We start from the raw sequence: 25,807 nt of genomic DNA on the forward strand, positions 1-25,807 counted from the left end.
CGAGAATAATGTATCCAATGCAAATGCTCCCAACAAAAATCCTGTCCTCCGATGTTAAAACCTTAACACAGGCCTGCTCCAAATTCATATGGAATGGTAAGAAGCCTAAGATCTCCCTGGTGAAGTTAAACCTTTCTAAAGTTAATAGAGGTTTGGGACTCCCGGACATTACAAATTATTCCTGCTCTCTACTAACTTGAGTGGGGGTGGGATGGCTGCAGGAGGCCGACTTGTATTCTTTATTTGAATTGGACAAGGCTGTCCTCTTCCCGTACTCGCCCAAAGCCCTTATACACGTACCGAAGAAACAAATCCCATCACACGTATATAGCAACCCCTTGTTTCAGGATATGCATAGTGCATGGCACTTCATATGCTCTAAGATTGACCTAGACCCACTGTCTACGGAATGGATACCTATATGTGGCAATCCACTGTTCCCTCCGGGAATAAATAACCCAATTTTCAAGAGACTTGAGCGCAAGTCTCAAAAAACTAAATATACCCGGTGTTTGACCCAGGAGGAAAGACTTTATCGTTTACCACTCTTAAGGACAAATTTGGGCTACCAAATAATGCTCTTCCCAATAATCCAAATTCAACACTTCGTGCAATCTTTACCAACCCAAAATATTATGTCATCATCCCATTCCCTGCTCCACACTTGGGTGAATAAAATCCAGACCGACACCTTTAAATCAAAACTCATTTACACAGAGATGCAGAAGAATCCTTTATTTGTATTACAAGAAAAGACGAGGGATTCGTGGGTGCAAGACATCCCATCCCTACAAGTATCTGATATATTCAAGTACTATGAATCATCTATGAAAACTCTCCAATCTTCAGCCTTGCAAGAGACACATTAGAAGACCATTCATGGAGCTTTCTTGTTGCAGAGACAGCGAAGCTACTTTGACCCCAATGAGACGGAAAGAGGTCTCAAATGTGGCTATTATTCTGCATCTCTGTTCCATAACTTCTGGGACTGTGGGTACATAAAAAAGTTTTGGTTCAAGATTATACACTATATACAGAAGAACTTTTCCTAAAAAGTTAAACTTCAACCCATACCAGTAATATTCCTAAATTTTGACACATGGCAACTAAATAATAGCCAAAGACAACTCATACCATTTCTGACAATTTTGTTTACAGTGGCAAAAAAGGCAATATAGAAGTCTTGGATCACCAACCATAAACCAAACTTACCAGATGTGGAAGAATTATTAAATAGTTATAGGACTAGACAGATATAACAATATACAATCCATTCAATCGCTAAAGAAATCTTTCTTGAGGAAGTGGGAAGCATACATCAGAACTAAAACCTTGGCCACTCAAAATTCTAGAATCCCTTGACCTCCACCCGGTTATAGAATGATTAGACCCATGGAAACTGTTATGATCTGGGGGGGCAACACAGAATTGTTATAAAAATGTGTACTAATTGCTATGTTGTTATGTTCATACTTTAAAGGCTATACCCTCTATTCAGAGGAACACCCAATAATCAGTATTACCTTCCCAAACCTGCGGATCGCATATGTTAATCTTTCATCTGATATGGTAATTATTGTACTTAGACAAGTGGTATAATATGACGGTACAGACCGCATTGCCTCCTGTTACTAAACTGCGTTTTCCGAACCTCCCCTCCCCCCCCCCCCCTCTTTCACGTCCCCTTTTATTACTCTTTGTTGAATATAAATTTTATTTAGGAACCGTTCAGTCTATATAATATTTAAAATACTGCATGAGGAGAAGAGGTTAAGTTTATAAAAGGTTACTGAGAATGTTGCATATCCATAAAGCCAGCAGGCTGGCAAATTGCTACTCCTTTTTACATCATTGTTTAATTGTATGTACGCTCTCACTCATTCCCTCCCAAGTTGTCATACTTTTTGATTGTCGGTTCACTACTGTAAGTGACAAAATTTATGTTGTGATTTAATGTAAAACCAACCAAATAAAAATATTTAAGAAAAAACAACAGATTATAGGACTGAAACCAGCAGGTAGGCAGTTTATAGTGCATGAGGTCAAACTTTCGGTTTTATGATCAAGAGAGTCATACAATACATTGGATAATAAGGAAAAACTGGACATAGGACTGTAACAACCAGAAAAGCAGCTTAAAAGCAATATTACTTATGGCACTACATAACATAGTTTTAGAGACCTTCTAAATAACAAGATTTTAAATGAAAGCAAGCTAAAAATTGGATGGGTTATGGTATGCAGGGCTAGTATTCTTAAATGGAAATATTTACCTGTGCTTTGAAATTCATAAACTTCTGTTCCAGCATCTTCAGAGACACTGCACTGCATCCTGAAGACCTCTTGTACGTCCACCAACAAGCCTTACATTATATCCAGTGTTAGAAGACATTTGCTTTCTCTTGGCCAATGGATACCCAAAAACCTCAATATTCAATTGAGTAGCTGCCCTAGTGAGAAGTGGAAACAATAAAAATTAAACAATACCAATGACACGTTTTATACTGATTAAGCACCCTACAGGAAGTTAGAGAACTGGATATACACTGAGTGGCCAAATTATTGACACTTATATGCAGATCGGCCATAACTTCAAGTTGTTGCTGCTAGAGGGCCAGATAGCTATAATAAAGGGAATGCAGGACAAACGAAGCATCAATTGCACGGTGTTGCTTGCAAAGAAATGGGTAAAAACGTGAATAACCGAGTTTGAACACGGGATGATTGTAGGCGCTTGAACCGTTAGAACCAGTTTCAGCAAAACAGCTGCACTTGTACTTCAAAGCAGCAGTTATTAATGTTTACAGAGAGTAGACTACCAAGCAGAAAACCTGGTCTCATCGTCAGGCTTGTGGTCGTCACAAACTACTGAATCTGTCCAGTCCAACAGAAGAGCAACATGACATCAAATTGCGGAAATCTTGATCAAGGAGCAACTGTGAAGGTCTCTGAACGAAACTTAGCCGTATAGGATATGGAAGCCGATGACCTGTTCGAAAGCCTCTACTGTCTGTCTTGAACAAGAGCAGACGTCTCCAGTTCATAAGAATTGGACAGTAGACAGCTGGTAAAGGTTCATGTGGTCCGATGAAAAGTGTTTTCAATTACACCATGCAGATGGCAGGGTGCGAGTATGGAGAATACAGCACAAAAGCATGGACCCCAACTGCATTTCCACAACACTTCAAGTGGGTAGAGACAATCTTATGGTTTGGGGGGATGTTTTCTTGGCATTGGTTGGGTCATTTGATTCCTGTGGAACAACGTCTGAATGACCAAGGGTATTTGAGTGTTATCGCAGATCAAGTACATCCTGTTATGTTAATGGGGTATCCTGCTGCAAGAGTTTTCTGAGGTGGCTACTTCAGAAATAGTTGTAATTCCATTGGGTGTTACACCCGGACATTGTACCATGATAAAATTGAGAATGGCTGTAAGATATCTTTTTGAGTTGAGATGGGGTGGGAAAGGATGAAGTTTTCCACGTGTTGTAGAACTGCAGGGAAAGTTTATCATTATAGGAGGTCATGGTGGACTGTTTTTCCAACTAGAGAAGGTTGTAACAGTTCATTGAGGGTAGGAGGGTTTTTGGAGGTCCAGTGAATTAGGATGAGTTTTTTTAGAGATTGTTAAAATTCTAATAAGGAATGGTTGTGGAAGCCTCTGTCTGTAGATTCCCCGAAAAAAAGTGTAAGAAAACATAAGCAAGAAGGTCGAATAAGCAGCTTATTGATGAATGAGGTGACCTTATGCCAGAAACGTTTTATTTTTCCACAATGCTGGAAGGTAGCTGAAGAGTGATGGCATTTCTGACAAGTACCTGTTTCCTCTAATACAAAGTGCTTTCTTTGAGCCAGAGATATGTACGCCCTATGGAGAAAGCAGAAGGGTACCTCCTGAAGATATGCAGATTCGAGGTGTTGTAGGCCATATCGTAGTTCTTTCATAAATAGGTCATTTCTGTTATGTGAGGAATAAATGGAGTCCAAGGTGTTATAAAATTAGTCCATGTAGTGGTAGCAGCAGTATCTATCAATTGAGAGTAAAGAATCTTGGTATGATACCGTTTGGTAAGTAGCAGCCTCAACTGAGTGTTTATAGGATCAGGCGAACTCTGAAAATATCCCGGTTTGTGGAGAGACAAAACATGACAACGTAACTGCAGGTACATGTAAAATTGTTGAGAAGAGATTGTAAATTGCTCTTGGAGAGCAGAGAATGGATACAGATGTCCCCCAGGATCAAAGACATTGGATAGAACATCAAGACCGTTTTCCTTCCAGTGGTAGAAAGTTAATAGAGAATGGGGGGGAGGGGGATAACACAGGGTTACCCCAGACATGGACATATGGAGAACTATGATGATTCCGATGTAATTTTATGTTTAAAGAGAGCCATGTGGCATATGTGTCTCTGAACATGATGTTAGGTTTAAAGTCAGTGGGAATGCTACGGAGATCAGAATGTAGAAGGCCAGCAGGAGAGTATGGGTAAAAGAGGGCTTGGTCCCAAATTAGTTTTATTATCACAGGAACACTGGAAGCTGGGTTTGACACAAAAAGCAGCATATCATCTGCAAAGAGAGATACCTTAAGGAATTGGAAAGTGCAGTTCATCTGATATGGTATCAGATTCCTCATACCACCTCTACTAACAGAGTCCATGTCAAGAAGAATCCATGCAGTATTAAGGACAAAAGGTGGCCCAACATTGTATTGAGGGCATGGCTACTCAGTGTATAGTAAATAAACCTGGACTGTATCTTAAAAACTTTTGTATTCGGATTAAGTAAAGCAAGCTAAACACAGTACTGAAGCCGCCAGGATGGCAGCTTACAGCACAACACCACAAAGCATGATGCCTTATGATCAAGGACTGAAAACCGTATACTATTAGTATTTGCTCTAAGCAAAAAAATTGCTTAGAGCATATATAAAGTTAATGGTCCAAGGGACCTTTAACTTTATAAAGATAAGTACTACTTTGTGACTATCCCATCACATATTATGCTTTTAAGCTAACCCACCCCCCTATTGTCCAAGGCCTGTTAGGGTGTCAGAAGCAAGAGTGAGTGGTGTGAGAGACAGGTGTCAGAAAGAGCAAAAGAGGAGCTAGAAAGTGGGAGAGGGGTGGTCAGGGAAAGAGCTTTGTGGAATAAGAGGTAATGAGAGAACGAGAGGTGCAAGAGAAAGCGTTCTGATAGAGAAAGGGGGATGAGGAAGAGAAGGATTGCGAGCAGGAGTAACAATGTCAAAGACAGACTGGATCAAGAGTCAGTGTCAGAGAGAGGAGGGGAGAGTGGGGGTGTCACATAGACAATGAAAGAGTATGTCATAGAGAAAGGGGTTAGACAGAGAGAGGATGTCAGAGAGCTAGAGAGATGATGCCGTGGAGAGGAGGGTGGTAGAGCAAGGGAGAGACTGCCAGAGAGAGAGGAAAGAGGGGAAACTGGAGTAGAGAGGGGAGAAAGACCAGGGGCTGAGAGAGATGAGTGGCGAGATGGAGTAAGAGTGAGGGTTGAAAGAAGGGGCAAGGGGGAAGAGAGGACGGGAGTGGAGTACAAGGGTAGAGAAAGGATAGACAGCAGCTAAGAGAGTGGGTGACAGACAGTGGGTGGGGGCAGAGCATGGGAGAGAGAAAGGGGGGCCTGGGACAGAGCAAAAGAGGAAGGACAGGGTGGGGGCGAGAGGGTGAGCCAACAGGAGATGAGAGAAGTTAAGGAAACAGTGAGGTGATGGCGCTAAGCTGGCAGGTGTGAGACGATGGGGCGGGAGGGTGAGGTGACTAGGGGTGAGAGGGGGCGAGGTGAAGGGGTGATTCCACAGGGAGCGAGAGGAACTTTGTGGAATAAGAGGTAATGAGAGAACGAAAGGTGCCAGAGAAAGCGTTCTGATAGAGAAAGGGGGACAAGGAAGAGAAGGGTTGCGAGTAGGAGTAAGAATGTCAGGGAGAGAATAGAGGAAGAGCCAATGTCAGAGAGAAAGGGGGAGTGGAGATGTCACAAAGACAACAAAAGAGTACATCGTGGTGAGAGAGGGGGTAGACAGAGAGAGAGAGAGAGAGAGAGAGAGAGGGTGTCAAGGAGAGAGCTAGAGAGACGATGCCATGGAGAGGAGGGTGGTAGAGCAAGGGAGAGACTGCCAGAGAGGGAGGAAAGAGGGGAAACTGGAGTAGAGAGGGGAGAAAGACCAGGAGCTGAGAGAGATGAGTGGCGAGATGGAGTAAGAGTGAGGGTTGAAAGAAGGGGCAGGGGAAATAGAGCAGGGCAGGGGGGGTACAAGGGGAGAGAAAGGACAGACAGCAGCTGAGAGAGAGGGTGACAGACAGGTGGTGGGGGCAGAGTATAGGAGAGAGAAAGGGGATTGGGACAGAGCAAAAGAGCAAAGACAGCGAGAGGGTGAGCCAACAGGAGGCAAAAGGGGTTAAGGCAACAGTGAGGCAACGGTGCTAAGCTGGTGTGAGTGAGACGGTGGGGTGAGAGGGTGAGGTGACTAGGGGTGAGGGGGTGGGGTGATGGGGTGATTGCACAGGGGGCAAGAGTAGCTTTGTGGAGAAAGAGGTAATGAGAGAATGAGAGGTGCAAGAGAAAGTGTTCCGATAGAGAAAGGGGGATGAGGAAGAGAAGGGCTGCGAGGAGGAGTAAAAATGTCAGGGAGAGACTGAAGCAAGTGTTAGTGTCAAAGAGAGAAGGGGGGAGTGGTAGTGTTGCAAAGACAATGAAAGAGCGTGTTGCGGAGAGAAAGAGGGTAGACAGAGAGAGAGGGTGTCAAGGAGAGAGCTAGAGAGATGATGCTGGGGAGAGGAGGGCGATAGTACAAGGGAAAGACTGCCAGAGAGGGAGGAAAGAGCGGAAACTGGAGTACAGAGGGGAGAAAGACCAGGGGCTGAGAGAGATGAGTGGCAAGATGGAGTAAGAGTGAGGGTTGAAAGAAGGGGCAGGGGGAACAAAGCAGGGCAGTGGGGTACAAGGGGAGAGAAAGGATAGACAGCAGCTGAGAGAGAGAGTGACAGACAGGGGGCGGGGGCAAAGCATGGGAGAGAGAAAGGGGGTCCTGGGACAGAGCAGAAGAGGAAAGACAGGGAGAGGGTGAGCCAACACGAGGCGAGAGTGGTTGAGGCAACAGTGAGGCGACGGGGCTAAGCTGGCGGGGGTGAGACTATGGGGCGAGAGGGTGAGGTGACTAGAGATGAGAGGGGGTGAGGTGATGGGGTGATTGCACAGGGAGCAAGAGGAGCTTTGTGGAGAAAGAGGTAATGAGAGAATGTGAGGTGCAAGAGAAAGCGTTCCGATAGAGAAAAGGGGATGAGGAAGAGAAGGGTTGCGAGCAAGAGTAAGACTGTCAGGGAGAGACTGGAGCAAGTGTCAGTGTCAAAGAGAGAAGGGGGGAGTGGAAGCGTTGCAAAGACAACGAAAGAGCATGTCGTAGAGAGAAAGAGGGTAGACAGAGAGAGAGGGTGTCAAGGAGAGAGCTAGAGAGATGATGCCGGGGAGAGGAGGGTGGTAGAGCAAGGGAGAGACTGCCAGAGAGGGAGGAAAGAGGGGAAACTGGAGTAGAGAGGAGAGAAAGACCAGGGGCTGAGAGAGATGAGTGGCAAGATGGAGCAAGAGTGAGGGTTGAAAGAAGGGGCAGGGGGAATAGAGCAGGGCAGGTGGGTACAAGGGGAGAGAAAGGATAGACAGCAGCTGAGAGAGAGGGTAACAGAAAGGAGGTGGGGACAGAGCATGGGAGGGAAAAAGGGGCCAGAGGTAGAGCAAAAGAGGAGAGACAGGGTGGGGGCGAGAGGGTGAGCCAACAGGAGGCGAGAGTGGTTGAGGCAACAGTGAGGCGACGGGGCTAAGCTGGCGGGGGTGAGCCGATGGGGCGATAGGGTGAAGTGACTAGGGGTGAGAGGGGATGGGGTGACAGGGTGATTGAACAGGGAGTGAGAGGAGCTTTGTGGAGAAAGGAGGTAATGGGAGAACGAGAGGTGCAAGAGAAAGCGTTCCGATAGAGGAAGGGGGATGAGGAAGAGAAGGGGTTGCGAGCAAGAGTAAGACTGTCAGGGAGAAACTGGAGCAAGTGTAAGTGTCAGAGAGAAAAGGGGGGAGTGGAAGTGTTGCAAAGACAACGAAAGAGCATGTCGCAGAGAGAAAGAGGGTAGACAGAGAGATGGTGTCAAGGAGAGAGCTAGAGAGATGATGCCGGGGAAAGGAGGGTGATAGTACAAGGGAGAGACTGCCAGAGAGGGAGGAAAGGGGAAACTGGAGTAGAGAAGGAAAAAAGACCAGGTGCTGAGAGAGATGAGTGGCGAGATGGAGTAAGAGTGAGGGTTGAAAGAAGGGGCAGGGGGAATAGAGCAGGGCAGGGGGGAACAAGGCGAGAGAAAGGATAGACAGCAGATGAGAGAGAGGGTAACAGAAAGGAGGTGGGGACAGAGCATGGGTGAGAGAAAGGGGCTTGGGACAGAGTGAAAGAGTAAAGACAGGGTGGGGGCGAGAGGGGGTGAGTCAACATCAGTGAGAGGGCTTGAGGTAACAGTGAGGCAACAGGTGTAAGCTGAGAGGGGTGAGGTGACTAGGGAGAGACCCTCACTTTCTCGCCCCATCGTCTCACCCCTGTCAGCTTACCCCCGTTGCCTCACTGTTACCTCAAGCCCTCTCACTGATGTTGACTCACCCCCTCTCGCCCCCACCCTGTCTTTACTCTTTCACTCTGTCCCAAGCCCCTTTCTCTCACCCATGCTCTGTCCCCAACCCTGGTCGGTCAGCCTCTCTCTCATCTGCTGTCTATCCTTTCTCTCCCCTTGTACCCCCCTGCCCTGCTCTATTCCCCCTGCCCCTTCTTTCAACCCTCACTCTTACTCCATCTGGCCACTCATCTCTCTCAGCACCTGGTCTTTCTCCCCCTCTACTCAAGTTTCCCCACTTTCCTCCCTCTCTGGCAGTCTCTCCCTTGTACTATCACCCTCCTTTCCCCGGCATCATCTCTCTAGCTCTCTCCTGGACACCATCTCTCTGTCTACCCTCTTTCTCTCTGCGACATGCTCTTTCGTTGTCTTTGCAACACTTCCACCCCCCCCTTTTCTCTCTGACACTGACACTTGCTCCAGTCTCTCCCTGACAGTCTTACTCTAGCTCGCAACCCCTGCTCTTCCTCATCCCCCTTCCTCTATCGGAACGCTTTCTCTTGCACCTCTCGTTCTCCCATTACCTCCTTTCTCCACAAAGCTCCTCTCACTCCCTGTGCAATCACCCTGTCACCCCATCCCCTCTCACCCCTAGTCACTTCACCCTCTCGCCCCAACGTCTCACCCCCGCCAGCTTAGCACCGTCGCCTCACTGTTGCCTTACCCCCTCACACTTCCTGTTGACTCACCCTCTCCCCGTCTTTCCTCTTTTACTCTGTCCCAGTACCCTATTTCTCTCTCCCATACTCTGCCACCACCACCTGTCTGTCACCCGCTCTCTCAGCTGCTGTCTATCCTTTCTCTCCCCTTGCATCCCCTGCCCTGCTCTATTCCTCCTGCCCCTTCTTTCAACCCTCACTCTTACTCCATCTGGCCACTCATCTCTCTCAGCCCCTGGTCTTTCTCTCCTCTCTACTCCAGTTTCCCCTCTTTCCTCCCTCTCTGGCAGACTCTCCCTTGCTCTACCACCCTCCTCTCTCCGGCATCATCTCTCTAGCTCTCTCCTTGACACCCTCTCTCTCTGTCTACCCTCTTTCTCTCTGCGACATGCTCTTTCGTTGTCTTTGCAACACTACCACTCCCCCCTTCTCTCTTTGACACTGACACTTGCTCCAGTCTCTCCCTGACAGTCTTACTCTTGCTTGCAACCCTTCTCTTCCTCATCCCCCTTTCTCTATCGGAACGCTTTCTCTTGCACCTCTCATTCTCTCATTACCTCTTTCTCCACAAAGCTGCTCTTGCTCCCTGTGCAATCGCCCCATCACCTCACCCCCTCTTACCTCTAGTAACTTCACCCTCTCGCCCCATAGTCTCACCCCCGCCAGCTTAGCCCTGTCGCCTCACTGTTGCCTCAACCACTCTCGCCTCCTGTAGGCTCACCCTCTCCCTGTCTTTCCTCTTCTGCTCTGTCCCAGGACCCCCCTTTCTCTCTCCCATGCTTTTCCCCGCCCCCTGTCTGTCACCCTCTCTCTCAGCTACTGTCTATCCTTTCTCTCCCCTTGTACCCCACTGCCCTGCTCTATTCCCCCTGCCCCTTCTTTCAACCCTCACTCTTACTCCATCTTGCCACTCATCTCTCTCAGCCCCTGGTCCTTCTCCCCTCTGCATTCTAGTTTCCCCCATTCCTCCCTCTCTGGCAGTCTCTCCCTTGTACTATCACCCTCCTCTCCCTGGCATCATCTCTCTAGCTCTCGCCTTGACACCCTCTCACTCTGTCTACCCCCTTTCTCACCGCAACATGCTCTTTCGTTGTCTGTGCGACGCCTCCACTCCCCCTTCTCTCTCTGACATTGACACTTGCTCCAGTCTCTCCCTGACATTCTTACTCCAGCTCGTAACCCTTCTCTTCCTCATCCCCCTTTCTCTATCAGAACGCTTTCTCTTGCACCTCTCGTTCTCACATTACCTCTTTTTCCACAAAGCCCCTCTCACTCCCTGTGGAATCACCCCATCACCTCACCCCCTCTCACCCCTAGTCAGCTCACCCTCTCACCCAATAGTCTCACCCCTGCCAGCTTAGCCCCGGCACCTCACTGTTGCCTCAACCCCTCTCGTCTCCCGTTGGCTCACCCTCTCGCCCCCACCCTGTCTTTCCTCTTTTGCTCTGTCCCAGGATCCCCTTTCTCTCTGCCATGCTCTGCCCCCACCCCCTGTTAGTCACCCTCTCTCTCAGCACCCATCTATCCTTTCTCTCCCCTTGTACCCCACTGCCCTGCTCTATTCCCCCTGCCCCTTCTTTCAACCCTCACTCTTACTCCATCTCACCACTTATCTCTCTCAGTCCCTGGTCTTTCTCCCCTATCAAATCCAGTTTCCCCCCTTTCCTCCCTTTCAGTCAGTCTCTCCCTTGCTCTATCACCCTCCTATCCCCAGCATCATCACTCTAGCGCTCTCCTTGACACCGTCGCTCTATCTGTCTACCCCCTTTCTCTCTGCAACATGCTCTTTCACTGTCTTTGCAACACTTCCACTCCCCCCTTCTCTCCGACACTGACATTTGCTCCAGTCTCTCCCTGACAGTCTTACTCCTGCTCGTAACCCTTCTCTTCCTTGTCCTCCTTTCTCTATCAGAACACTTTCTCTTGTACCTCTCGTTCTCTCATTAACTCTTTTTCCACAAAGCCCCCCTCACTCCCTGTGGAATCACCCAGTCACCTTACCCCCTCTCACCCCTAATCACCTCACCCTCTCGCCCCATAGTCTCACCCCCGTCAGCTTAGCCCCGTCGTCTCACTGTTGCCTCAACCCCTTTCGCCTCTTGTTGGCTCACCCTCTCCCTGTCTCCTCTTTTGCTCTGTCCCAGGCCCCCCTTTCTCTCTCCCATGCTCTGCCCCCACCCAGTCTGTCAAACTCTCTCTCAGCTGCTGTCTATCCTTTCTCTCCCCTTGTACCCTACTGCCCTGCTCTATTCCCCACCCCCTTCTGTCGACCCTCACTCTTACTCCATCTCGCCACTCATCTCTCTCAGCCCCTGGTCTTTCTCCCCTGTGTACTCCAGTTTCCCCTCTTTCCTCCCTCTCACAGTCTCTCCCTTGCACTATCACCCTCCTCTTCCCGGCATCATATGTCTAGCTCTCCGACATCCTCTCTGTCTAACCCCTTTCTCTCCACAACACACTCTTTCGTTGTCTTTGCGACACCTCCACTCCCCCTTCTCTCTCTGACATTGACTCCTGCTCCAGTCTATCCCTGACATTCTTACTCCTGCTTGCAATCCTTCTCTTCCTCAACCCCCTTTCTCTTTCAGAATGCTATGTCTCGCTCCTCTCGTTCTCTCATCCCTTCTTTTTCCATGAAGCTTTCCCTGACCACCCCTCGCCTTCTTCTAGCTCCTCTCTTTTGCACTTTCCGACACCCTGTCAACCATGCCACTCACTCTTATTTCTACCACCCTAGCAGACATTGTAGTGACAGTAGGGGGATGGGGAAACTTAAAAGGATAATATGAGAAATTGGGAAAACAAATTAAAATCTATATTTACCTGTGCATCGAAATCCATAAAATTCTTGCCCAGCATCTTCAGAGACTCTGCAGAACTGTATCCTGTGTCCCACCACCAAGCTGTTCATAAAATCCAGAGTGATTGAAGACTTTGGCTTCCTCTTGCAACATTGCAAACTTTTTCCAAAAACCTCAATATTCAATAGAGTAGCTGCCCTAGTGAGAAGGGGGAAACCATTCAAGTAAGTTTTTGTATTAGTTTACAAACCTATCAAATTTAAACGCACAACACTGTACAGGAGGTCAATATACCGCATGATGTCATACAAAAACAGATATAGTTAATGTCGGGATTGCCCATAAGGGTACAGGGTAAACCCACAGTGGACAACTCTGTCCAAGGGCCCTCTTACTCTTCGAATAGGTTTCCAGAGTGGAAACTTGATATTATTATACATAACCCCAATTTATAAAAACACGCTTATACAATTTAGAAAACAATATATGAAACACAACTAAAGGCAGCCCAACAACTGTTCCCTGAAGGCTGAACAACATAAACTAGAACATACACCACAATAGTGGTATGGTGCCTGAATATTAGGATATATATTACAATATTAGGACTTGAACCAAAATTTAAGGTATTAAAGTCCAAACTCCAGTGAAGCAAAGAGGTATTCGTCCAATACGTGTTGTATTTGAATGATCCTGCAATAGGCTGGCACAGAATATACAGCAGATTGTTCCTCAATTTAGGGGCAGATTTATTAAGCTCGGTGAAGTGATAAAATGTCCGGTTTTTATCACCGACCAATCAGCTCCTAACTGTGAAGTTACAGGCTTAGTTTGAAAAATGACAGATAGGAGCTGATTGGCCGGTGATAAAAACCAGACACTATCACTTCACTGAGCTTATTAAATCTACCCCTCTGTTCTTTAAAAATAAACAGGTAATATACTAGGAAACTGAACTGATGCCTATCCTTTTAAAACATTGACATCAACTGATTTCATCATTCTGATTCACCCAAAAAGTTGGTTACATTGATGCCTATTCTTCCAGACTTATAGCATCAAATGTAACCTTTGAAGTGTAGCTCTGTCTCCTACATGCAATACCTTGATTCTGACTGGCAGAGCTACACTTCAAATGTTTAAATTGATGGCAATTATCTGGAATAGGCATACCTTACATTTTGGATGAAATCATTATATTGAGGCACCAAAGCATAGGCCACTAGCACTAAATTTTGGGATACAGACCCACGCAGAAAGAAACCCCAGGCAAAAGTGAGAAATTACACAGGTTTTAAAACAATCCCGGGTTCGTTTTTTTTGCCAAGATACATGTAGTATCCTAGCATTTAGGATGCCATCGGTCATAATACTTACCCCACCATCCCAAAAGGGAATATCTGGACAGGGTCTCTGACTGCACCCTAACCGCGCACCTGACCCTAACCCTTCCCACTAGTGCCTAATACTAAACCCTATAACACATCGCCAACATCTAACAACGATTGTCATTTTCTCCCATACATTTCCAGATTTTTGTTCCCAGATAAATCTTTGTGTGTACACATCTTAACCCCCCTTCCCTGGCTGCAATCTCAGCTGCCCTGATTACTTACCGAATGGGATTACGGCTGTCTGTATCCTGGCATCGGTGTCCTGTTCCATTCAGAGCTCCATCGCCAGTCTCGTGAGGGCAGTCGGGATGCTGGCATCTGTATACTGACGTGATTCTTCTAGCATGATCTTTGCTGACATGATTTTAAGGCATCCTGTTGAAAACAATTGAAAATGTACATGTGGATGAGATACAGGCTCAGTATGGCAAGGATAAGTCATATGCACAATATACTAATATTTTAGCTGTACAGAAACACTAACCATACGCTGCACAAAGCATCATTTAATATAAGGGAATGTTAGATGCAATACCAAGACAAGGCTGTAATCTGCTCCATTACCACAGTATTACATAAAACCATTGTTGTATTTGTTATTTTATTAATGTAGTTCACCCTGAGTGCTGAAGGACCAAGGACCAAGCAGCACACTCCAAGCAGCAGAAGTCTGTATCATTAATTATATTTCATAAGCAGTGAATGTGAGGCAAGATATGCAAATGTGTGTGTGTGTGTGTGTGTGTGTGTGTGTGTGTGTGTGTAGGGGGGGGGGGGGGGATAACAAATAGAATGAATGCTGAGAATACATATAATGAATGGCTGGTATAAAAAAATTAAGGAGTAGGTGAAAGAAATTGCAGCTGGGAGGGGTAAAGTGGGGACTTTTTGAGCTCACCCTGTCTGAATACCAGCAGCTGGGATTACGATGTCGGTATACAGACCCCCGGGATCCTGGCCGCCAATGAGTCATACCGAACACATTTAAACTGTGGCGTAGAAAGGATAGGCTGTGATGAGGAAGGGTTGGGAGAGAATTCCACCATAGGGCAGTCATCCATATGTATTTCACTGATAGATATCTCTCTCGCTATCCATCTATCGATATAGATTTTTTATTTATTCATTAACAGTTTCTTATATAGAACAGCAAATTCTGTTGTGATTTAAATACATATACTCACAGGGCCTGCACTACTGTTGCTTCCTCATGGAGGTACAGGGAGTATGCACAAATAAAGCAGGCAGACAGGTACTGTATTAAGCCTTCGGGGGGGGGGGGGGGGGGCAGGGCACCTTAGAATGACACTCCTCCCCCAAAGGACTTAATAGAGGTAACACCTACAGCAGGCCCGGCCAACCTGTGGCTCTCCAGATGTTGCTAAACTACAAATCCCATCATGCCTTGACACAGTTTTGCTATAAGGTAGTGTTAAAACTGTGCCAAGGCATGCTGGGATTTGTAGTTTCACAACATATGGAGAGCCACAGGTTGGCCAGGCCTGAACTACAGGACGGGAAGTGCTTTCTGAACATACTGAAGTCCCTTCTGGGGGCTACACTACACTACATAATACATCATTACACTAGATACAACTACCTGCCACACTACATTCCTCACAACATTAAAACACTGCAGCCTGAGCCCCCCCTTCTAGTTAACTTACCATGATGCCAATGTGGGGCACCTGGTCCACTAGAAGAGTATATGGCAGCATACAATTTGTGACACCCTTATGGTGCATACACACTGTACAATTTTTTTGACCAATTTCATTGAAAGACATTTCCATTGAACCCAGTGTCCTGGACGAAAGATCTAGCTACAGTTTATAGGCTCTTTTTGAAAGATATCCAAACTGAGCTGCATGCACAGTTGACTAACAATCTTGATGAACAACTGGCGGGTATGCACATCATCATTCGTCGCAAACGCACTGAAAGATATTTTGACCAATTTCATTCAGAATTGCCGAAATTAACAAAGTTGGTCAAAAAAGTTGGTCAATAAAATTGTACAGTGTGTATGCACCTTTAAGGTGCATACACACCGTCCAATTTTTTGACCAATTTCGTTGAAAGACATTTCCCTTGAATCCAGTGTCCTGGACGAAAGATATTAACAACAGATGAAAGATCTAGCTACAGTTTATAGGCTCTTTTTGAAATATATACAAATTGAGCTGCATGCACAGTTGACGAACAATCTTGATGATTGCGCATCATCATCCGTCTGTCACCAATATCTTTCGTCAACATCTTTCATCCAGGACACTGGGTTCAATGGAAATGTCTCAACAAAATTGGTAAAAAAAAAAAAAAAAAAAAAAATTGTACAGTGTGTATGCACCTTTACTTACTCAAAAAGGAAAGCAGTCCGACTCTCAGAAATAAATTCCGCAGCCTTTAACTTAACAATCAGATTTGCACCAGTGGCAATCAGATCTGTAGTGTGTGACACTCAGCGTCAAACAAGTCTGCAGAGTGTGACACTCACCAATAACCCAGTAACAATCAGATATACAGACTGTGGCACTCAACAATCAGATCTGCAGCCACCAGCAGTGCACTCTGTGCAGAGACCTGTGACTTACTTCCCCTTATACAGCAATGGTTGCATTTCAGGAAGTTTCTAAGCTCTGCACCAAATACCCATATGCTCAGTTACAGCCTGGGCTCCAAATTGGGACTCAGAACTCGCTGGTGCCTTACCCAAACCATGCCAGGAAATGGGTGAAATAATGATGCCATTCTGCAGGAGTGTGAAATAATGACATTCTGCAGGGTGACAGTAGGTAAAGAAGAATGGTGCAGTAAAGAGAGCGTAGGAAGTCAAGATGGTGCCCAGAGAGGCATAGGGGGGAGGGGTGGTGGTGGACCGAGGTCCAAATGGCGGGAAGGCACTTTTCACACCTGGCACCCTTGCTAGCCAGTCAGGAGGAGCGGGGGGGCGAGCCTGGCCAGGAAGTGGTTAAATGGCAGGGGAGGCAGCAGTAGAGCTGGACAACAAACAGATATCCTCCATTCAGCAACAGCTCTATCCAGCTAGCAGGGGGAATAAAGGTATCACAGCATCATTTAGCAGCAGCTCTATCCCAGTGAGCAGAGGGGTGAAAGAAACCACAAGCATCCCTTACCTAGCACAGATCACAGAGCAGAGGACCCACAGCTGGGGTTTCGGGAGCAGCAGCAGTCCGGTTCATCCAGCCCCATAGCTACTAGCAAGCAGCCAAAATCGCCTGAAGAGATCCAGCAGCTTCCAGCAGGCAGCCATATGTGTCCAAAAACCTAATCCATGTGCCGCGGTCACGTAGCAGCATGGTTGAGTCTATTTTATAGTGGGCTAAAGGACCTTGTCCCTCCAGGCACTACGATTTAGCCCACTCAATACAAATAGGCTATATCCTAGTGGGCTAAAGGACAGGTCCTTCTGTTCACACTGATTTAGCCTACTCAATAAAACTAGGCTATTTCTTAGTGGGTTAAAGGACCTGGTCCCTCTATCCACTTTGATTTAACCCATTCATTAAAGTTAGGCTATTTCCTAGTGGGATAAAGGACCGGTCCCTCTATCCACTTTGATTTAGCCAATTCAATAAAATTAGGCTATTTCCTAGTGGTCTAAAAGACTCACTTAAAGAACCAGGTCCTTCAGCCCACTTGATTTTAGCCCATTTTATATAAGTAGGCTAAATCCAAGTGGGCAAAGGGACCCGATATTTTATGAGCATCTGGTGTAAAGGACCAGGTCCTGTAGGCCACTTGATTATAGCCCATTTTATATAAGTAGGCTAAATCCAAGTGGGCAAAGGGACCCGATATTTTATGAGCATCTGGTGTAAAGGACCAGGTCCTATAGGCCACTTGATTATAGCCCATTTTATATAAGTAGGCTAAATCCAAGTGGGCAAAGGGACCCGATATTTTATGAGCATCTGGTGTAAAGGACCAGGTCCTGTAGGCCACTTGATTATAGCCCATTTTATATAAGTAGGCTAAATCCAAGTGGGCAAAGGGACCCGATATTTTATGAGCATCTGGTGTAAAGGACCAGGTCCTGTAGGCCACTTGATTATAGCCCATTTTATATAAGTAGGCTAAATCCAAGTGGGCAAAGGGACCTGATATTTTATGAGCATCTGGTGTAAAGGACCAGGTCCTTTAGGCCACTTGATTCCAGCCCATTTTATATAAGTAGGCTAAATCCAAGTGGGCAGAGGGACCTGATATTTTATGAGCATCTGGTGTAAAGGACCAGGTCCTTTAGGCCACTTGATTCCAGCCCATTGTATATAAGTAGGCTAAATCCAAGTGGGCTGAGGGACCTGATATTTTATGATCATCTGGTGTAAAGGACCAGGTCCTTTAGGCCACTTGATTATAGCCCATTATATATAAGTAGGCTAAATCCAAGTGGGCAGAGGGACCTGATATTTTATGAGCATCTGGTGTAAAGGACCAGGTCCTTTAGGCCACTTGATTCCAGCCCATTTTATATAAGTAGGCTAAATCCAAGTGGGCAGAGGGATCTGATATTTTATGAGCATCTGGTGTAAAGGACCAGGTCCTTCAGCCCACTTGATTATAGCCCATTTTATAAAAGTAGGCTAAATCCAAGTGGGCAGAGGGACCTGATATTTTATGAGCATCTGGTCTAAAGGACCAGGTCCTTTAGGCCACTTGATTATAGCCCATTTTATATAAGTAGGCTAAATCCAAGTGGGCAGAGGGACCTGATATTTTATGAGCATCTGGTGTAAAGGACCAGGTCCTTTAGGCCACTTGATTATAGCCCATTTTATATAAGTAGGCTAAATCCAAGTGGGCAGAGGGACCTGATATTTTATGAGCATCTGGTGTAAAGGACCAGGTCCTGTAGGCCACTTGATTCCAGCCCATTTTATGTAAGTAGGCTAAATCCAAAAGTACATCACATTTTACAAGACACTTGCGTAAAGAACCAGGTCCTTTAGACCACAAGTTTGTAGCCCATTTAGACATAGCTAGGCTAAATCCTAGTGGGCAAAGGGAGGGTGTGTTGTGTGCCCAGGCACGCCATAAATGTCCGACACCCCCCCCACACAAATCGTGTTTTCTTTTCTAATGTGAATACATCAGACTTGCAGAAGAGAAGTGCGGGGTGAAGCTATCAGCCACACTCCTTTAGGTGGAGAGCTTGTGGGCGTAGTTGGATTTCTCGGGCCAGTGGTGTCAGGGGGTGGGAGGAAGGATAGTTACCACCGGGTGCCACTGCCAGCAAGTGTAGATCCATGGCAGGAACCGGTTATGGGACTAGCTTGGTGCTCACAGATGAGGAGAAGCGAATCAGCTGTACTCATGGGTAACCAGTGGGACACTGAATAGTGGGCAATTGGTATGCACTGACTGAAGCACCTCAGATCAGAGAATGGAACAAGCTGTGGGTGCTACTGAAACAGATGAGGTTGCATACAACAAGTGGTGGGGGCAAGGGATGGAACATAGAGGCGAGAAGAGAGGGAGCGAAATAAAGACAGGATAGTACAAAAAACAGGAGGAGAGGATACGGAAAGGAAAACTGGCAGAAAGGACACATATATTGGCACATTTAGGTAGAAGGGGCACAGACAAAGGCTCTGAGAGCCAGAAGAGGAACAGATAGTCATAACAGGGCACAGTCAAGGCCCCCATACCCTATGTGATTTTGGCCCGATTTCACTCGAATCTTGCCCAAATTGCATGTGAATGACATCTGATCCGATGCTCGGTCCCGTGCGTTCAGATCAGAGCTGGAGAGCATACATACATACACACATACATACAGCAGATAACCCTTATGTGCAGCCGTCAGCGGCACATCGAGGGTGCTGCTCAGCATCCACAATGTATCACATCCGATGTAGGGGGAGGGGGGGCACTAAGAGCCAGGCGGATGAATGAAATTAAGAAACCTCCGCCTGCAGCTTCCAGGGATTTATTACATCCAGTGCCATATAGTATGTGAGCTCTCCCGAGGAGCTGCCAGGGTAATCAGGTCAGACTTGGATTTTAGAGGCACAAGGAGGCAGAATGGGGGATGGATACAAAAGGAACTATGGGACACAAATTGTGTAACTGATTGGTTTAGGTGGCACAATAAATTACTTAAAAGTTGTAAATGGGTCACTTCACAGATATATATATTTCTAAATAAAAATGGTATAAATCCAAGTGTGCCTATACACAGAGGTTTGAATCAGACATCTGTCAGTTGTGGGATGGCACCTTCAGGGACGGTGCAAGGCACTGGAGCGGCCCAGGCGTGGGTGATGCATCCGCCGCCGCCACGTCGCACCACAGGGGGGTGTTATAGGACCGCGTGGGGGGGGGGGGGAGGGTTGTGATGCAGTTGCCGCATTGCTCCATGGGAGGGAAGGGGCTGGCAGTTGATGCGGCGAGGGCAGCTGTGTTAATCCATGGGGGTAGCAGGGGGTGGGGGAGAGTTGCACTGCTTACCTTGAGCCAGGGGGGGTCCAGCGCCCAAGTGCCGCCCTCCAGTGGGCGGTACCCCAAGCAAATGCCTAAAGTTGCCTAGTGGTGGCGCCTGGCCTGGCCAACTTGTGGGGTTACGTGATCTCCTAATTGGTCTTTTCAAGCCTCCTTTAACTGTTATTTCAAATGATGTATACAAACGAAGTCCATACAATCATTTTTATTAGTCTTTTTTTTTCTTTTTTTCAAAAAGTAGAATTCAATGAAGATTTTCAGTGCACAATTGATGGTTAAAGATGGAGTAAGTGTTTTTTATGGAGAGAGGCTGCACCAGGTGGAGAGGGGGAAGAGAGAGCCTGTCAGAGGGAGAGAGAGGCGAGCAGGGGAAGAGAAAAAGAGGATGGACAGAAGGGGCGAGAGGGTGACGGAGGGTTGGAGAGAGAGAGCATAGGCTAGAGAAAAGAGAACTGGTAGAGAGCGAGAAAGAGCAAAAACATGGGGCAGAGGGGTGGTGATGGGGGTGAGTTGAAGAGGGCGATGGGAAGTGGTAATGTAACAAGGGGCAAGGTGAAATGGATTGAGGTGACAGTGGGCTAGAGGGCTGGGCAGTGAGATGATGTGAAAGGGCGATGTGGGAATAGAAGGCAGATCTCCTTTTACCAGCATCAATAGGTCTCCCATACATTAGCGCTGTGCTCTCATGCAAGTAACCATCTGCCTGGCTCCGCTGCTCCCCATCTCCCTAACCGCTCCTGCATGTCTCCCTCCCCCTGCCCGCCATTGCCAGCTCATGTCAGGGTCAGAAGAGCTCGTCCCCGGGGACCCTAATTTTCTTTTTAAAATGAGTTCCAGGTCACAATTTAGGGTCAAATACTACATGCTATAGCAGGTAGGATGTGCAGGCTTTGAGGGACATGCCTATGATTGTGAGAGCAGGAAGGGGTGGTGGGAAGGATGCAGAGACGGATTTAGGCTCAATGGGGCCCTAGGCAAGAAACCGGTTTGGGGGGTTATCCAAACAATCCATAGCTCTATATTTCCATTCAAGCTCCCCTCGTTATTTTATTATTATTAATGACCCTTAAACAATATGCCACACACAAAGTAATGCCCCTTACACATTATGCCCAACACCGTAATGCCTCTTACACAACCAGTGATCGTGCTAGGTGCAAAAATGTGTGGGGCCCAGGTACCCCTCACTTTATACAGTTGGGACCCCACTTCACTGTTTATGGGTTCCATTACATAGTCTGCCTTTGATCTACCCAATCTACCGTCACTACAATGCCTCTTAGGTGGGGCAGAAGAAAGAGTAAGTGGTTTGATAGATAAAAAGGGTGTCTGGGAAAGAGCAAAAAATTGAGAGGAGCTAGAAAGAGGGAGAGGGGGATTCAAGAAAAAGAAATGCGAAAGGGGAATATCAAGATAAAGGGAGGAGTGCGAGCAGAGAGAATGTCAATGAGGGAGAGACAGAAAGGAAAGACAGAGGGCCAAATGTTATAGGTTGAGAGCAGAGTTCGCAAAATTTTAGCCCTAACTGCGGACCCCTAAACTGAGTGGGTCCCCAGGGATGCCTCGCGCACTGCTGCAGCTGGTGTATAAGGAAAACTGATAAATCCCCCCCCCCCCCCAGTGTCCCATGTGGGAAGAGTGCTGCAGCCGCCATCCTGTGCTCTTGTGCCCTGATCTGCAGCATGGCAGAGCCGGACACCCACGCTGCTCCCCAGGGCCTGCTGGAGCTCTCCTCCCTGGGCCAACCACTGCTGCCAGAGCTCTGCTCCCTAGGTCTCTCTGCCGGAGCACTCCTGCTCCCTGGACCACCCGCCACTGCTGTCTGAACTCTCCTCCCTGGGTCATCCGCTGCTGCAACTGGGGGCCTGCTGTCGGAGTACTGCTGCTCCCGATGCTACCTGCCACCAGTGCTCTACTGCTCCCCAGTGCTGGCAGCTGGTGCTATTACAGGTGAGCATGGGCTGCCAGCGCTGGGAAGCATGAGAGCATGCCTTTGCAGAACTGTAAAAGCCAGTGCATGGAAGGCTGATGCTGGAGCAAGACCTGCCTTCGCCTCACCCCCCCTCCCCTCACCCCATCTCTTTACTCTTTTTCTATCTCTAATGTCCGGCAGTGACCACATTTGAAATGTCTGCTAAGAGGGGAGCAGGAGCGTTGCTATAGGGCAGAAGTATCAACCAATGTTAAGTGCATATCTGCACCTAACGCTGGTTAACTGGGGGGATTACGGTCTTTTATATGTATTAACAGCACGCCTAATGGGCTCTAGGGACAGCCTGAAGAGTAACGCTCGGCGCGGCTGTCCTCTGTAATCCCCCCCAGCAATTAGCGGACGGGGCAATGTATTAACAGCCGCTTCTTCAGCTTAGGGCTAGTGTTGTCCTTTCCCCACTGTGAGGACAGCACTAGCCCTGCTGCTGGCTGTGGGCTGCGCTGGAGATCTTGCGATAATAACAAGATCTTGTGCATGCCCAGAGAGCCGGCCAGGGGAGAGGTTTTTTTTTTTTACAATGCGCTCGCGCAGTGCTGCCTGGCCGCCAATAAGGAGAGCTGAGGAGACAGGAAGTAACATCTCTCCTTATCGACAGCCGCCTGCATCATACATCAAGGTTATAAGCGTGCCCACTTCTCTTCGTTATGCAGGAGAAGCGGGACCTGTTATTTTAAACGTATATAGCCCCATTAATAAATCTGCCCCTATGTGGTGGAACATTTGTGAACATTATCTGTAATGGCGTTACTTTAGGAATTGTGTGGGGGGGGCACACTACTGGAGGCATCATACAGTATGTATAAGCAGGAGTACTGGGGCACTACGGTGTGTGGCATAAATTGTGGGCATTACGGTGTGTGGCATGTTGTGTTATGGGCATAATGGTGTGGTATGTTGTATAATGGGCATGACTGTGCGTGGCATAATGCCTAACAGGCATTATGGTGTGCGTAACCCTGGCTCAGTGTGTCCAAGTGGTTCTAGCTGGTGTAGTGTGTTTAAGTGGCACTACTGCGGTGTAATGTGAATTTGTACTATTACGCGGCCATACCCTGAATCTAAAAAAACATGTCGTGGGGTTCTTCTCCTCCTGCCCCCCCCCAATGACCAGCCCAGAGCTCGGAGTGGTCCTGATTCCCAAGATATGGAGGACACACACCAGGCTCTTGAGCCGGCCCTGGTTTCCAAAATACAGGAGACAAAATGAATAGGGGTCCCCCGTATTTTGGGGACCAGCACCAGGCTCCACTAGAAGGGGGTGTAATGCCGTAGCCAGGGGACACTCTCGATGGGGTCCCATGGCCAAAACATTACCCACCCTAACTAATCAACCCAGGCCTGGGCTGAAGCCCGAGGCTATCCCCTGAGCAGTGGGTGCAGGGTTGATAGCTTGTTTAAACCGTAAAAATAGGAATTTAATACCTACCGGTAATTCCTTTTCACAAAGTCCTTATGGGATACTAGGCATCGTCTTAAGACCTTGGGTATTAGAGGGTACCCGCAAGGTCTTAAGACTTTTCCCAGTATCTTACAAGCCTGCCCCACTTGGGAGAACCACAGGTACCAGCATGTGGGGCATTAATGGCTCGCCGGTACCCAGTGGTGTAACTAGATACATGTGGGCCCCATAGCAAAAGTTTTTAAGGATCCCTATTTATCATCTAATGCTGAAAAATGTATACAGCACATGATACTTTGACAGGCAAAGTAGGCCCCATAGCAGCTGCACCCCCTGCACCTATGGTAGTTACGCCCTTGCTGGTACCTATAGCCCCCCTGTAAAGGAAATATAAAAAAAACACAGGTTTTTAAATATTTTATTAAACTTCATCTGGTCTTCACCCAGGGGGGCTCCTGCCCACCCAGGGCTTTTGCAGAGTCTTCACCTGGGGCAGCTCTTTTGCATGGCCTCCACCACCTCTCAGGGATTGTTCTTCTGGAGCTCTTCTCTGCTCCCCCTCCGCCATCGGACTGGCTGCCCCGTCTTGAACTGGTTAATATAGCCAGCTCCAGGGGTTGGGGCAATGACAAGCCATGATTGTCTGGCCGTGGCCATTTTAAATTTTTATTTCCTCCGCACCGCTGGATGAGGGGGACCAAGACCACCGCTGAGAAAAGGCCACCACAAGGGTCAGTTTATTTAGGGTGAGGAGGGATTCGGAAGTGCCACGAGTGGGGGAGGGTCCGGGTGCTGCAAGTGGGGGCGGAATTGCCGTGAGTGGGGAAGGTGTCCGGGTGCTGCATCTGGGCATCTCAGGGTGAGGAGGGAGCTGGGCATCTTGGAAGAGGTGCACAGGGCATCTTAGAGGTAGAGGGGTGCTTCTAGCGGTTAGCGCTAGCGGGCAGGGGATCCCTGTTGCGTATGAGAAGTCCCTGCGGCAGATGGGAACTAGTAGTTCCCATCCGCCGCAGGGACCCCGCCGCTGATCTCACATAAGCTGCAGGGTCCCCGTCGCTGATCTCACATAAGCTGCAGGGACCCCCTGCCTGCTGGTGGGTGGCATGCAGCGGGGTCTGGCAGCACAGGGTCGGGTAGCGCTGGCGGGCAGGGGGTCCCTGCCGCATATGTGAAGTCAGCGGCAGGGTCTCTGCGGCAGATGGGAACTAGTAGTTCCCATCCACTGCAGAAACACTGCTGATAATCTCACATACGCTGCAGGGACCCCCTGTCCACCAGCGCTACCCCGCCTAACCCTGCGCTGCCAGAGACCGCTGCATGCCACCCACCAGCCTCCTGGGACATGCTGCAGAGTCCAGACAGGAAGTTCCCGCTGGTCAGAGCTTCCTGCTGCAGGCAGACAGTGAGAGGTGGGCGGCCAGGTACCTGAGACATTATAGGAATGAGGTGGCTGTGTGACCGGCCGGGCTGACCCCTTCAGTGATCGCTCAGAAGCCACCACACAGCAGAGATGTACAAGGCGTTCTGAGTGATCACTTTAAATTTACAGGCAGGGCTGTTATTCATCGGGGTCCCCGCGGAGCTGCGCATCCATATCGCTGTGTGGGTTACACACAGCGAGATTCATCCACTTTCTGAGCGGTTTAGTAAAATTATGTAAAGTTCAAAAAGTGTCTGAATATCGCTACGTGTGTAGGGCCCATTAGTTCAGTTGGCAGAGGCAGCAGTGCCCCCACTCACAGCCAGCAGTGGGAGAGGAATAAGAGGGAGAGGCAGCAGTGCCCCACTCACAGCCAGCAGTGGGAGAGGCAGCAGTGCCCCACTCACAGCCAGCAGTGGGAGAGGAATAAGAGGGAGAGGCAGCAGTGTTTTATGAGTGTCAGAGAGGGAGGAAAGAGCGGGAAGGAGAAAAAGGAGAAAGACTAGGGGCAGAGAGAGAAATAAAGAGGAGATGAGAGATATTGCTGACAGAAAGAGAGGAGAGAGAGGTAGTAGGGGAGCGACAAGCGAGAGCATGGAAGAGAAGGGGGAAAAAAAAAAAAGAGAGAAAAGGGTTGAGGAGTCAGCAAAAAAAGAGGGGAGGGTTGACACAGAGGCAGGTGAGAGAGAGGGATAGAGGCAGTGTTGGGGAGGAGAAGGAGGGAGGAGGGGAGGCAAGAAGGGTGGTGAGGGAGAGTAGGTGTTTGTGTTTCGAGGGGAGCCCCCCCAGTACAAACAGTAGTGTAGTAGGTCTCCTCTGCCCAGGCACCGGTGGCGCAGGTCTCATGTGCCATCATCCTCACTGGTAGTGCAGGGTCTCTTGTACAGCCACTGAAGGGAGGGGGCAGGTAATTAAGGGGGGGGGGGGGGGGTTGGGCAGTCGGTTGGCAGAGCAGCCATGCCCGATCGGCAATATTAATATAAAAAAACACCTGGAGAATAAAAAGGGT

The 25,807-nt window shown here is 48.0% G+C and overlaps 1 long non-coding RNA gene across 3 annotated transcripts in view; it reads right to left on the reverse strand.

The window, feature by feature from the left end:
* The window catches only part of LOC146053280 (uncharacterized), a 28,943-nt gene extending 12,086 nt beyond the window's left edge, over nt 1-16,857 (reverse strand). The window contains exons 1-5 of one of the 3 annotated variants that reach the window (XR_014467719.1): nt 16,659-16,856; nt 13,744-13,896; nt 12,150-12,325; nt 2,274-2,450; nt 721-988 (exon numbers count right to left, since the gene is read on the reverse strand). This is a non-coding gene — a long non-coding RNA (uncharacterized LOC146053280). Of the gene's footprint in view, nt 1-720; nt 989-2,273; nt 2,451-12,149; nt 12,326-13,743; nt 13,897-16,658 lie in introns of those variants that run through there. The other 2 variants (XR_014467720.1, XR_014467721.1) reach the window with 2 other exon arrangements.
* Between the last annotated feature and the right edge of the window lie 8,950 nt (nt 16,858-25,807).

This window comes from Crinia signifera, unplaced genomic scaffold, assembly GCF_055691185.1.
Source record: "Crinia signifera unplaced genomic scaffold, ASM5569118v1 HAP2_SCAFFOLD_144, whole genome shotgun sequence".
Lineage (NCBI taxonomy): Eukaryota > Metazoa > Chordata > Amphibia > Anura > Myobatrachidae > Crinia > Crinia signifera.